This window comes from Sinocyclocheilus anshuiensis, unplaced genomic scaffold (assembly GCF_001515605.1).
Source record: "Sinocyclocheilus anshuiensis isolate Anshui unplaced genomic scaffold, SAMN03320099.WGS_v1.1 scaffold890, whole genome shotgun sequence".
Lineage (NCBI taxonomy): Eukaryota > Metazoa > Chordata > Actinopteri > Cypriniformes > Cyprinidae > Sinocyclocheilus > Sinocyclocheilus anshuiensis.
The window spans coordinates 316769-329111 of record NW_015537986.1 but is presented as its reverse complement, the minus strand read 5'-3'; positions in this window follow the sequence as shown (position 1 = coordinate 329111).

Here is a 12343-nt window from a genome sequence, read left to right as displayed (position 1 = left end):
ACAGGTGCATTTTATTGATGGCATTTTGAATGCACAGAGATACCGTGACGAGATCCTGAGGCCCATTGTTGTGACATTCATCCACGACCATCACCTCATGTTGCAGCATGATAATGCACGGCCCCATGTTCACTGGAGATCTGTACACAATTCCTGGAAGCTGAAAACAACCCAGTTCTTGCATGGTCAGCATACTCACTGGTCATGTCACCCATTGAGCATGTTTGGGATGCTCTGGATCGGCGTATATCTATCTATCTATCTATCTATCTATCTATCTATCTATCTATCTATCTATCAAATATGCATTCCATTCGTTTTGTGAAATGGTATGTTTTGTCGGGCCTCAAAGAAATATAGAGCTGAGTATCATCTGTGTAACCATGAAAACTAACTCTATATTTTTAATGATATCTCATAAGTGTAGCATGTACGCAGTGAAAAGCAATGGTACTAGTACTGAGCCTTGTGGTGCACCTCTTCATTTACTGCTACAAAATGATAACAGTCAGAAAAGAATGATTTGAACAATGCCAATGCAATTCCACTAATTGCAGCATAATTTTCAAGCCTATCCAAGAAAATGTTCAATAATCAATAGCATCAAAGGCAGCACTGAGATCTACTAGCACTAATAGAGAGATGCAACCATGAAAAGCAAGTCATTTGTCATTCTGATGATTGCAGTTTCAGTGCTATGAAGTGGTCTAAAGCCTGACTGGAATTCCTTGCAGATGCCATTTCTTTCCAAGAAGAAATATAGTTGTGAAGATACCACTTTTTCTAGTTGTTCTGGAAGGTTTGAAATCGGTCTGTAGTTAACTAATTCTTTAGAATCGAGTTGTAGGTTTTTAATAAAAGGCTTGCAGTTTTTCTGAATTGCTAAAACACTAAACCCCAATCTCTATCTCTGAACCAAATTCTCATTAGCTTAAACCAATTTGTTGAAGTTGTCTAGCAAAAAAGACTACATTACTTGTGATGTGGACAAAGTCCTCAGGCCGGACTCAAGCACAAAGACATGATGCTGAGACAGAATGAATCTCTCATTGACCCTGATTTTACGATTGCACAACTTACAGTATTTGAGTGTAACATGCTATTCATTTAGAGTTTTATTTGACCTTTTTGGCCTTTGCAGTTGGACTGCAGTATTTTTGCAGTATCCAAGTGCTGATTATATACATTCAGTGCTATTCAATATTCAGCACAATACTATTCTTGCAGTACATACAGTAGGCCTATACAATATATTCACCTTACTTACTAGTAATTAATTGTAATTACTATACTTTTTTACAGAATTGCAAAATTTACTCAATACAATATACTTTTTTTCTGTAATGTTCTGGGTGCTGTGCTCTCCATTTTTCTCTGTAGTGTCTGATGAAAGCTCTGTAGTGTTTATTTTATTGACTCGTGTGTGTGTGATCTGAGAGCACCGTTTGATTTTGAGTGCAAGTAAAATGGTTTTACAGTTATTGTTTGATTTTGATGGAAGAGTCAGAGGTTTCGTGAATTTAGTTTGAGTATTTGGATTTGTGTTTAAGGTTTTGAGAAAATGAGTGATGGTTTCAAGAAATGTGTTTTAGCAATTCAGAAAAACTGTAATAACAGCCAGCTTGAAATTTTTTGGGTCATATCCTAACAATAATGATGAATAATACTGAGAACAAGTTCTATGACTTCCAGAAACATCTCTTTTATTTAGCGTTTAGCTTGCTAGGTATATGGTCTTATAAACATTTTGTTGATTTACATTATTTAATCAGTTATAATGGATTATAGTTCCAATGGGCGTTGAAGACATGGGGGCCGTGTCCCCCCCTCACTTTTAATAAAATGTAAATTCGTCCCACACACTTTTTTTCAGGCAACGTCCTGCTTAAAATTAAATAACTTTTTTCTGATTTGATTTCTTTTGATACTGTTGTGCTGGGTCAGAATTTAATGAGTAATTGTGTCAAAAATTTCACCAAAATGAATACAAATGCCCAAAAAAATCAAGATATTATTTAAAAAATGTACTTGTATGTGATCTTGTTTTTATATTATAAAATATAATTAAGCAAAATTACGAAAGCAAGAGAGCTGTTTTCACGAATATGAGCACAATTGCAAACGTGATGTTGATTTTATACAAATATTAATTTATATTAAGTGAATTGCATTTTAGACACAATTTTAAACAAGTTTTGCTATTTCAACAAGTAGAAGTGTTGTGCATTTCTGAGCAACACACAGTGGCGTTTCATTATAATCTTTCAGATTGATTTGAGGAGCGATGGCTTGGTCTTGGTCTTGACTCGGTCTCATTCTGCATTGGTCTTGGTCTTGTCTTGATTTCAAACTCTAAAAGTCTTGGTCTTGTCTTAGTCTCAACACTCTCTGGTCTTGGTCTCGGTTTAGGTGGTCTTGACTACAACACTAATTCAGTGTGTTATAGTCCCAGTTATAACCCCAAATAAGTTGTAAATATTGTTACTCGGTGTGCCCTTTTATCTTATACCTTTAACCCTATGATTATTCAGGTAGGGTAAGGATAGTCAAATTTAGCCTAAACCATGAAGTACTCACCCGCCTGCAGGTTGAAGTACTTCAGGAATGACAAAGAAGACTCCCTTCTGGTTGTTCTTGTTTGAGGCTTAGTTTGCAGTTTGTAAGTAAAGTCTCACGGGAGGCAATTGTAACAATAAAATCTCTTATTTTATTGGTTACAATACAAAGCAGTTAATGCAAAAATGAAACAAAATCAGCTAAGCTACGAGTTCTAAACTCAAACTCTAAACAGCAATACTGGAGATGCTGGTGCCCCTCGACAGGGTATCAGGTGTCCTTCAAGCTTAATGCAGGCAGCATAAAGAGTGGTTTACTCCTCAGACCTTTTATACTACTTTTTGGGGAATTCCAAATACATATCAATGTCTGTGACTCATGTCTACTGTAATAAGATGGCTGTCCTTCCCCTGCCGCTTACATTGCTGTCTGCGTCTAGCACTCTCAAAAGTTAAACACAACTAAAGCACAGTTGTCATCGTTTACACACAAAGATTCAAAATTGTTCACACTTGTTTCTAATGATGTGATCAAGCCAACTGTACAACATATGAGCCAGTTCCGAGTGCACAAGTGGCACAGGTGACTGAATGATGATACGAACAATAGATGGAAACAATCTGAGAAGGAGAGGAGGAAGAGTACATGTAAGAAGTGGAGTATGAGGAGGAAGAGGATGAGGAGAGAAAGAGTAAGGTTTAGAGAGTGTTATCGAGGTTGGATCTGTCACACCAGAGGGTTTTTTCTCTTTGTCTAGCAAAAAAGACTACATTACTTGTGATGTGGACAAAGTCCTCAGGCCGGACTCAAGCACAAAGACATGATGCTGAGACAGAATGAATCTCTCATTGACCCTGATTTTACGATTGCACAACTTACAGTATTTGAGTGTAACATGCTATTCATTTAGAGTTTTATTTGACCTTTTTGGCCTTTGCAGTTGGACTGCAGTATTTTTGCAGTATCCAAGTGCTGATTATATACATTCAGTGCTATTCAATATTCAGCACAATACTATTCTTGCAGTACATACAGTAGGCCTATACAATATATTCACCTTACTTACTAGTAATTAATTGTAATTACTATACTTTTTTACAGAATTGCAAAATTTACTCAATACAATATACTTTTTTTCTGTAATGTTCTGGGTGCTGTGCTCTCCATTTTTCTCTGTAGTGTCTGATGAAAGCTCTGTAGTGTTTATTTTATTGACTCGTGTGTGTGTGATCTGAGAGCACCGTTTGATTTTGAGTGCAAGTAAAATGGTTTTACAGTTATTGTTTGATTTTGATGGAAGAGTCAGAGGTTTCGTGAATTTAGTTTGAGTATTTGGATTTGTGTTTAAGGTTTTGAGAAAATGAGTGATGGTTTCAAGAAATGTGTTTTAGCAATTCAGAAAAACTGTAATAACAGCCAGCTTGAAATTTTTTGGGTCATATCCTAACAATAATGATGAATAATACTGAGAACAAGTTCTATGACTTCCAGAAACATCTCTTTTATTTAGCGTTTAGCTTGCTAGGTATATGGTCTTATAAACATTTTGTTGATTTACATTATTTAATCAGTTATAATGGATTATAGTTCCAATGGGCGTTGAAGACATGGGGGCCGTGTCCCCCCCTCACTTTTAATAAAATGTAAATTCGTCCCACACACTTTTTTTCAGGCAACGTCCTGCTTAAAATTAAATAACTTTTTTCTGATTTGATTTCTTTTGATACTGTTGTGCTGGGTCAGAATTTAATGAGTAATTGTGTCAAAAATTTCACCAAAATGAATACAAATGCCCAAAAAAATCAAGATATTATTTAAAAAATGTACTTGTATGTGATCTTGTTTTTATATTATAAAATATAATTAAGCAAAATTACGAAAGCAAGAGAGCTGTTTTCACGAATATGAGCACAATTGCAAACGTGATGTTGATTTTATACAAATATTAATTTATATTAAGTGAATTGCATTTTAGACACAATTTTAAACAAGTTTTGCTATTTCAACAAGTAGAAGTGTTGTGCATTTCTGAGCAACACACAGTGGCGTTTCATTATAATCTTTCAGATTGATTTGAGGAGCGATGGCTTGGTCTTGGTCTTGACTCGGTCTCATTCTGCATTGGTCTTGGTCTTGTCTTGATTTCAAACTCTAAAAGTCTTGGTCTTGTCTTAGTCTCAACACTCTCTGGTCTTGGTCTCGGTTTAGGTGGTCTTGACTACAACACTAATTCAGTGTGTTATACTCCCAGTTATAACCCCAAATAAGTTGTAAATATTGTTACTCGGTGTGCCCTTTTATCTTATACCTTTAACCCTATGATTATTCAGGTAGGGTAAGGATAGTCAAATTTAGCCTAAACCATGAAGTACTCACCCGCCTGCAGGTTGAAGTACTTCAGGAATGACAAAGAAGACTCCCTTCTGGTTGTTCTTGTTTGAGGCTTAGTTTGCAGTTTGTAAGTAAAGTCTCACGGGAGGCAATTGTAACAATAAAATCTCTTATTTTATTGGTTACAATACAAAGCAGTTAATGCAAAAATGAAACAAAATCAGCTAAGCTACGAGTTCTAAACTCAAACTCTAAACAGCAATACTGGAGATGCTGGTGCCCCTCGACAGGGTATCAGGTGTCCTTCAAGCTTAATGCAGGCAGCATAAAGAGTGGTTTACTCCTCAGACCTTTTATACTACTTTTTGGGGAATTCCAAATACATATCAATGTCTGTGACTCATGTCTACTGTAATAAGATGGCTGTCCTTCCCCTGCCGCTTACATTGCTGTCTGCGTCTAGCACTCTTCCTTTTCTTCATTGTAGTCTCTGTCTGGCTCACCTCCACTTGATGTTGCAACATGCTCTCTTCACCCGTGTACCCTCTTCTTAACCTTTGTGGTTGATTACATAGCATCAAACTCATGAGCCTAACTTTCACAACTGTTGCTTATTCATCCTAACAAAGCAAATATTGCATGTTAGAGTGGCTCTTATTTTTGGACTTTTGAAATCTTCTGCTCTCACCCGCCCAGTCAACTACTCTTCATAAGAAATGGAAACAAGCCAAATTTAGCTGAGATTGGACTATGTTTGGGGTGTGCTCAACAACATTCCGTCTTAATGACCACAACAGCACGTAATTAATAATTATACAAGACCATTAGTAAATGGTGAATTAGGTTAAAAACTAGAACACAGAACAGTGTTGTTAGTTTAAAAATGTTAAAATTACAATGCTGCTGATGAGAACTGATCTTTGAAAAACTGGAATCTGATCTAGATCATGGTGACAGTCTGAGATGGGGCACTTGTGGCCTGATGGTAAGAGATTCGGATTTGTAACCCAAAGATTGTGGGTTCACGTCTCAGTACCAGTAGGAAATGTAGGTAAAACTACCTTGGTAGTAAAACTAACTTCCAAGTTAGTTTGTAGAAACTTAATTTGCTGTAAAGTTGCTTCGCAATGATTTGTATCGTGAAAAGCGCTGTACAAATAAACTTGAACTGAATAGGTGGGGGGAGTGAATGAACATTGCTCTCTTCCACCTGGTTATGCAAAATGGCCATCAGAAACAGTCAAAAGTTTATCAGTGAACGAAACCTATCAGCAATCAGATCTTGAAGTACCTGTTGATAAAAAAGATACATTCTTTGAGCATACACTAAATGACAAATTATTTGGATAGTATTTAGCATACATTGCGTAATTCTAGTTGAGAAACAAATGAGGGGGTGAGAGGTTAAACATTTCCAATAATTTTTTTTCAAAAAATGTACCCCTCAATAAGTGCCACCCTATTGCAAGTGCAAGCATTTTTATATCAAAGCATATATGGCATTAACCTAAAAACAAGCAAATAATATAACATTGAAACAGGTAAATATCAATATCCATATCCAAAACAATATAATGCATTATAACTGTTGCATCTTAAAAGTTCTAACCCCAAATAGGTGATATTATAATGCATTATAAATACAGACTTGATTAAAAACACAATAATAAACATACCCTTTTTTCTCTTTCTATCCACCTTATTTTTCAATGCAGAACTAAGCTGTTTTCTGTGAATGTGCGAGACTTCCGCTTCATTAGCTGCGGTAGGGAAATAACGAGAAGAATAACAAAATGCAATAAACAGTAAAATTGTTTGTGCTACAACTCAGTGTGTTTATAATTAAGACAACACATTAAAGTAATATGGCAAGAAACACTAGTTTGCAATATCAAGCAACAAAACCAGCTGTTTTGTACAGCTAAAAATAGCTGGAAGCGGATTACACCAGAAACCTGACACATTAAATTTACAATGGCCCACTCTTACAGGAAAAAATAAGGTGGATACAATTTACTGAATTATGATGTACAACATTTGGTATTTTTGAAAATCCCAGGATGTCTCTTGATGACTTGTATTTTGAATCCCCTATTGACTTCAATATAGCACATATATTTATATTTATGCATTAGGCAGGTGCTTTTATCCAACGGGAATCGAATGCATGAGTGGATGATTGGATGGATGATCCAATGGATGATTCAGCAACAGGTGAGTGATGCATATTCCCTATCAACCCCAAAAGCTAAAGTAATGGAAAATGTGTCGGTACAGTTATCCATCACTCTTCATGGAAAGATAGAAGTTTGAGTTCCACAATTGATTTAAGTTGCTCAGATTAATTGTGATTATGTGTGGGCATTCTTTTGCCTTCAATGGCCATTTTAAAATAAGAGAGGCCAGACCAGAAAACTGCTCACAGTACAGTGGTGCTGAGAGATGATCAACAAATGTGCTTTATTTATTCATCTCCTCTAGAACAGCAAAGTAACTATGATCAGCCTCCAGAAACACCTCAAGAATCATTAGCATGCCAAAGCTGACAAATATGACTTATATAAGCTTGCATTTCCATTTATTGACTAAAAAAGTATGGGTATAAGAATGTATTTGATGCATGGAAATTGCAGTGATTACTGAACTTAATGAACCTTTATAATTACTATTATACTACCCAATGTACTTTATAAAACATCTATTTCTTATCAAAAATCTTTTTTTTTCCGTTGTAAAAATTCAGCAAATCGAGATGCTAATACATTTGATTGTCTCTTCAGTTAGTGACCATATTTCAGATTTCATGATGCAGTGTTAAAGCACGTGCAATTTAATACTACTACTATCATAAAAATCAGGGCTGTTCAGTCATTTGAATGTATTTATTTAGCAAACAATTTATCAAAAGTGACTTACAAAACAAATGAGGAATATAACTAGAGCTTCATCCTGAGGTGGCAGTACCATGAAGCGCTACAAAATTTCCACAATTTTTTAGAGGAATACAGGATAGAAGAGAGAGAAAAAGGGAGTAAGAAAAGGGAGTAAGAAAACTTTATTTAACTTATAATGAGTCTGTAAAGCAATAAAGTCAACTTTTTTTTTTTGTATTGTGAGAAAAATCCTCCATCTGTTCATATGAGCCAAAGATAATTTCTCTAAGGAACTTCCCAGTATCCCTCACTCACTGTAAGAAATGTGCAACACAGATTGATTCTGAAATCCCTGGAAGGATTTTGCACAGTATCCATTGACAGATGCACTCTTGTAAATCCTCCCTGGGTCACTAAAGGATACCCACTGTGTGCTCAGGACAGTCAAATTCGCCTCATTTTCTACAGCAGATGAACCATATGCAGAATTATAAAGTTCACTGTAAATGAAAGTTAATGGCATGACCAATGTCAGTGTCAAATTAATTTATAAATAGTAAATATGCTGGGCCACCTGTCAACTTTTTTGATTGATGACGCACTTTGACCTTTTACCCTGAGGGGTAAAAGTGTATTTTCAATTTCAACTTTATGTTGAAGTGTATCTTCTGTTCCCATTGTTTCTATGTTCTCTCCGTGTTTAGTTCTTGTTCCTTTGCCTGGCTTGTTACTTCCCGTAGTTACCCTTGTTAGTTGTCATAATGATTCATTAACTCCGCCCCCCCTTGTTAGCTTGTTAACCTGTGTATTTATAACCCTGTGTTTGCCTGGTTCTTTGTCTGATGCTGTCCTTAATGGTTACTGTTCGTGTACCCGTGTCATTGCCTTGTTTCTTGCTAAGTCTTTGCCCTGTTTCTTGCCATGCCTGGATTTACTTTGTGTTTAAATAAATCTTTTCTACTGCACTTGGATCCTCTTCTCTTTCGACTACACGTTACATAACATCAGACCAAGAGTGGATCCAGCAGTTCGCCTCTTGCATCCCCGTCTAGGCAGTCACTCCATTGAGGATTATATGGAGGATTTTTGTGGTCTGTGCCATTTGGTGGACTTTGATGTAGCATTCAAGGACATTTTTTGTTGTCATGGTCATGGTCAAAATGGTAATTTTCTTAAAAAAATAAAAATGTATATACTAACAACAAATGATGGTCTTGCACCAGCTCGACTTTAGCTCGACTTCACCCATTACACAGTCATTGTCATTGTCGAAGCAGTATTTTGAACAATGATCTCTGTGCTAGCCATCTTTTATGAGGAAGCGTCACAGCATGCATGCCCCGAAGGCATTGTGGATGGGGATGCAAATGTGTTGCAGGCACACAGAATAACCTATTGTGCATTTTAAACCGAGCAAAACATTGGGGGTTGCTTCTAATGTGAAACTATTACCCATATCTGACGCTTCTAAGCAGCCCCACACCCGTCATGTCAAGTGACACACCGTTTTGGCAGGGACTCATGCTGTGTGAAGAGCATCCACACTGCAGTTTTATATTTCAACTTAATTTTGCAGTCCTTACATTCGCAGAATGGACAACGATTCTCTAGGAAATAATTGTTCTCGCTCTTGGATGATTTATATTTATTCATTTAGCTAAAACTATAGTAAACGTTTTGGTTTGTTCCAGTCTTTCTTATTATACAGTGTTTTATATATATATATATATATATATATATAATTTATATACATATTTAAATAAGAATAAACACATTTTGTACAACCAATTGTGTGTGGCCCTATATTGTGATATGTTCTTATGATCTATTAAAATTGTTTATTCCTCCACTGATTTTGATATTGTCCTCATATGGCATATTGCCCCCAGAAATAATTAAAATGGTCAAAGGTGAACGTGACGTAGGTGGTCCAAGGTCACGAGGTCAGACCCCCTCAGGGTAAAAGGTCTTCATCCATCAAAAAGTTTGACAGGTAGTCCAGCATATTTATTACTTTTATATAACACCATTAAAAAACAACTTATGTTGACATGAGTCTACATACTTTACAACAATAAATAAAGAGCCTTAAAAAGAGAATTAAAATAATAATAATAAATATAGCCACTTCATCAAGTGTCCAGACACCAATGGCCCATGTAGACGATTAGTACAGTTGTCATGTAGATCTTCAAATATAAAGTGGTTTTACTGCAAGTCAACAATCTTGGGACTCTCTACTAATAGAGAAGTGTTTTTTAAAATAGTTTACAGGCATGCAATTCTGAAAAGGCACAAAAGAGGTATGAATATGTATGCATTTATTTTATCCAGCTATACGTTATTTAGGCTATTCTATTCAGTTTAAGTTCACTCATTCAGACTGATGTGAATTGTTGGTAAAAAGATCTAAGATATTTCAGTCTGCCAGTGCCAAGACACATACTCCATCCACTGGTAAAAGAAAAGTTTCTCGCTGTTTCTTGTGGTGGTAAATTTAGCCTGAGTAATTTTTATCAGGGTTTTGTCTAATCACAGAAAGCAACTATAACGTAACCATCAGAAATAGGGCACAGCTAAAAATATTAGCCCACATACAGTGAAGAACAGAGGACAGACCTCAGCCAGCAGAAGAACAAGGGCACAAACCTACTGTACACTCATCAAGGTTTCTATGCAGCATAAGTCTCTTCCTACCAAACAGCGTTTTCTGCTGCACCAGTAGATACTTTTCTCAAAACTAAAGAACAAAAAGTATTTTGTGAAATTTAAAGGTACACTATGGTAACTGTAGGTTACTTGCAGAGGAACATTGTTTTGTTTGGGCACAGTACACATACCTGTATACCTGGGGTATTCTTGTTCTGCAATAAAAAAAAGACAGACAGCTTAAATTGTAAATCATCTTTACATTCTTATTGTTGTGAATGGGGTAGAATAAAAAGACAGGTTTGTTGAAATTCCAACACACTCATGGCAGTTTGTAACTATTTTACGTTTTTGTGGATTGGTGGCAAATTCGTATGAATTCGGACCTCATTCCTACATTTTCGTACAATCAGCTTTAGCCCCACTGGTGGTTGGGTGTTTTTTTCTCTTTATAAAAACTGTATCTGTATGGATTTATAAAAAATCTCATGAGAGTTGGATTTTCATTCATTTTTATCCCTAGAAATCTTCTAAAGAGCACCTTTAATCATGTCATAAAATCATTTTTTGTTCTATTTGGAAAATGTTTATTCATATAAATTATATCAATAAATAATAATATATAAAAATAATGTAAATTATATATTATAATAAATAATATAAATTATTATTTACCCAGTTATTTTTTTAGACAGAAAACACATTGGGACAGGAAAGGTTGAGAAACACTGCAATAAAGCTCTTTGAATTTGGAATGGATTTTGTGCCCTCTGGTGGAGTTTGAATGGGTTTATGTTCCGCTGGGAATCTCATTCTGACTGAAATCAGCATAGTTCCCCTATATGGGAGACAAAAGAAGAGTGAAAGCTGTCATGTTTTCACAATAGCCGGGTGAATTCATTCATTCATTTTACAAGAATTTAACAATTTTTCACATTTGCTCTAAATATTTAATAAAAAAAGCTTTTACATTAAAACACATTGTTGGCTTATCTGGAGCACAGCTGGGCTTACTGTAAATCGAACATGTAGCCAACCTTATGAACTGACTCCAAGCTTTTGACTAAATAATTTAGTAGCCAAATAGGAAAAGGATCTACCTTCTTGTGTGGATTTTGATATTCTAGGAACTATGCAGGCTGGGATTTTGTGACCGTAGTGAATAGGATGGATTATAGAAGGTCATGTGAGTCCATTCAAAGTTTTGTGTGCAGTGAGCAGAATTTTGATACTGATACAAAACCTGACTAACAGCCAATGAAGTAGATGATAAAATGGGCTGATATGATCACATTTCTTAAGCACTCTGCTGCATTGTAAACCATCAAGACTTCCAGTAGCACATTATAGTAATCTAGTTTTGAATATGACCACATTAATAAGTTTTTCAGCATCAGAAAGAGACCGCAAGTGTCTTAGCGTAGCAAGGCGGAAAAAGGCTATTCTGCAAACACTGGAAATATGATTGGCAAAGCACAGATTGCTATCAAACATAACACCCAGTTTCTTAAATGTAGAAGACAGAATAACATTAATTCCATCCAGACAGATTATATTGCATCGTCTCAGGTTTTTGATCCAATAACTAATACATCTGTTTTGTCAGAGTAGAAAAGGACATTTCTAGTCATCCAGTCTTTGATATCACAAATACACTCTGCTAACTTGGCAAGTCAAGATGGGGGAAATATAAAGCGGAGTACCATCTGCATAATAGCAGAAACTAATGCCATGGTTCCTGATAATGTCCCCGAAGGGAAGCATATACAGCGCAAGGAGAGAATTACAGGGCCTAATACTGAGCCCTGTGGCACTCAATATTTGACTTGTTTAGTCTGACACTTCATCATTAACAAAAACTGGTGATTGGATACTGTAGATAGGACCTTTTTTTTTTTTTGCATTGTGCCACCATGGCCTCAGTGGCAGCAGTT